We start from the raw sequence: 3,636 nt of genomic DNA, 5'->3' as shown, positions 1-3,636 counted from the left end.
AATAACAATTCAATTTCAACAATAGAACATATATATATAATATCCATCATTTACCAAACTAATTCATATTTAATTGTCATTTCTCAATATCTATAATACAATTTGGCTTTCATTAGTTAAGACCATATACTATCACATTGAGCCATTATTTATCTCATGAACATTTTGTTCATGCTTTCTATTCGCACTTTTTATATTCAATTCAAATTTTCAAATTATATTCCACAATCACGTTTCTTTTCAATGGCTCAACTGATTCATTTCGTTCAATTTAAATTTTCAATTAATTACCCCTATTAACAGACTCGGGCTTTGGCGAATACACGAATCCAACCAAACACACTAATACGGCACATTATGCCTAAAACGGTACTCATTACCGGATCGATATATCAGAAGCAGTATACGACACATAAAGTGCCTGAAAAGACACACATGGTGCCTAATACGACACATATAGTGCCTAATCGGCAAGGCCGATAAATTCCCGTACTCTTCCAATCCTATGGCATGCCAACTATATCCGACTAAGCCCAATTAGTTAATAGGGTATTCAAATCACTTTCTCAATTTCAATTTCACTTTCAATGTACAATTTACTTTCAATATCAAAGTCACTTTTCATTCACTAATCAAAATTAAATCCAATACTAACACATATTTCTCATTCAATTAATTTTTCAGGCTAAAATTGCAAAAATACCAAGATATAGGGGCATTTTAGTAATTTTCCATTTCCCTCGATTCTCCGCTTGATCTTGATCTAAATTAATATTTCATTCAATTTATTAATTTAGATAATAAAATAATTTATTTCATGCAACTTGGTCATTTTTGACATTTTTACAAAATTACCCTTAAAATTTTACTTTTATTCAATTTAGTCTCTCAACTCAAAACATACAAATTAGCCATTTTTAATGAAAACTCATGCTAGTTGAATATTTATATATTTTCCTCCTCCTCCTCTCCATTCCACATCCTTAATGTATATAACATGCTTATATGTAACATTCTCTATAATTCCACTATTTATTTATATGTTCATTCAAAGCTGTCCACTTGAGTCATAGTCACTAAATTATTTATATCTTGAGCTAAAAAATTCTAAATTAAGAACCGCTTGATGTTTTTGAAACTAGAATCAAATATCTTTCTACCATAAAATTTTCATAATTTATAGTTTAGCCAATAAGTACAGTAAAATCTTCAAATTTATCTATGTTCTGCTATTTGACACATTTGACCTTTGCTTACTAAAAATTAATTATCTCTTTGTACGAGCTTTGGATTATGTTTCCATTTATTTCTATTGAAAATAGACTCGTCAAGAATTTAAACATATAAATCTAAACCCCTAATTATTTTTTTACATTTTGTAATGATTTTCCAAAGTCAGAACAGGGGAACCCAAAATCATTCTGACCTTGTCTCACAAAATTTATTATATCTCATAATTTACAATTCCATTGCTTACACCATTTCTTCTATGAAAAACTAGACTCGATAAAATTTAATTTCTTATCTTATTAAACCTCTAATTCAAGTTATATGATTTTTAGTGAATTTTCAAAGTTAGACTACTGCTGCTGTCCAAAACTGTTTTAGTGTAAAATGTTGATAACCAAATTTATAACACTCTTCTTTCCTTTCTCTACAATATTTCCCATCACTTCCTTTTAATTCCCTTCACTAACATATCAAGAACATAGAACCTTATATAATAAAACTCTACTTTAACATCAAATTCATACTTTTTCAATAATACCAAACTCAAAAATATATTGAAATCTTGATGTTCTTACCTTGTCCTATTGATTTCAATCTTTAACTTGATTTTCTCTCTCCTTCAGCTTCTATTTCTTGAATCTAACTTGATATTCTAGCTCGCCATTGTCTCATTGTTAATTTTATCTCTTGGTGACTATGGCATTTTTTTTTTATTTCTAAGTGAATATGGTGGATTTTTTGTGAAAGGACCAAATTGTAAAGAAAATAAATTTTCTTTCTTTCTTTCTTTCTTTTTACTTCTCACGTTGGAGGCATGAAAGATGATGATAAATTCTCTTCATCTTTCCTCCATTTTATATTAATCATTTAATAATAAAATAATACTAAAAATCTTAATAAAATATTAATTAAATAACATTTATCTAATTAATTAATTAAAAATATCACCAACATCATCATTACCTTCTAGAGTTCTCTCTCTTTCTAATTGATCATTTTTTCCTTTATGATTTTTTAAAATTTCATCCTTGAGTCATCACTTAATTTGGTAAAATTACGATTTAGTCTCTTATAATTCTTCACCTATTCAATTTGGTCCTAATTCATCCATTTTACTTAGTTTCTAGATTATTCTACCCTTAAAATATTTGCATTAACCTAACTAGTTATAGTTAATTATTGAACCAATACAACTTGGCCTCCGAACATGTCGTCTAGTTTGTCTACAATCGCTTTGGCAGTTTTACAACTCTTGAGTTGCTTATAAAGGGTGTTGGTCACACTTGCCAGCATGTAGCAATGAATTATCTCATCAAACTCCTCCCAACATTTTCTAGCCTCAGATTGAGTGGTGGGAGGATCAATAACCATTTTGAGTTTCTTACAGCTCAAGACAATCTTGAGGTTCCTTTTCCATTCATTAAGATGATGCATGCATCTTACATTAAACTTTGAAAACATTTGTAAGTTGTTGCAATGATAGTTTCTACACCCATTTAATTAAGTCACCTTGGGGCAATCGTAATCAACTAGTAAGAATATGGATTTTCATCCAATTAATACATGAACCTAATCCCTTAGGTATTCATACATACTAATAATGGCTTCATGTTTTACCATCATTCCAACTTAAGTATGGCTTCGTGGGAAGTTACTTAACTAGAAAGATCTTAAGTGTATAACCATAAACTCAACACCTATCAAATCATGTACCAAAAATGAGTCGTCTTGGGGCAATCTCAATGAGTAATATATATGACTAGTTATCCTATATAAAAAAAAGAAGAAGATTCTCTCGTTAATTTCACATGATAATACCTACCTTAAGGCCGACAAATTATCATATTCCATCACAAGATTGCTATCTCTTTTAAGAAAATCTCCTTAGTGAAATCCACATGACAATACCTACCTTATGGATAGTAAACTGTCATGACATCACAAGAGACCATTGTTGGATTCCATAAGTCATTGTTTAGGGACCTTCTCCACTCAATCTTTTAGAAATTATGCAAGATTTTTATTTCCAGTTTCAAGGTTTTTAGAAAACATGATTAAAATGCCATGACAAGTACATGTGACATTCTTTTCTCTAAACTATATTGTAGGCTTATCATACATATGTATGGACATATTTTCTAATCAATTTAAAATTCATCATGCTATAACATAAAAGCATAAATTAAATTGACTCTTACCAGTCAAAATTTTCATGATTTCATCCTAAAAATTAAATAACAAATTTACATTTATTATCCCAAAGCATACTATGGGTCATCTGGATGAAAGTCAAATATCCTAGTTTTGAGTTTTCCAAAACCCAAAACTTTAAAAAATTTATTAAAGGGATCTACCGCAAACCGTCGTCACCACCACGGGTCACCGTTGTTGTCATTACCAATGTCA

This window comes from Gossypium hirsutum, chromosome D04 (genome assembly GCF_007990345.1).
Source record: "Gossypium hirsutum isolate 1008001.06 chromosome D04, Gossypium_hirsutum_v2.1, whole genome shotgun sequence".
In the NCBI taxonomy this organism is placed as follows: Eukaryota; Viridiplantae; Streptophyta; class Magnoliopsida; order Malvales; family Malvaceae; genus Gossypium; species Gossypium hirsutum.
The sequence above is the reverse complement of the archived record's forward strand: the minus strand, read 5'-3'. Positions refer to the sequence as shown.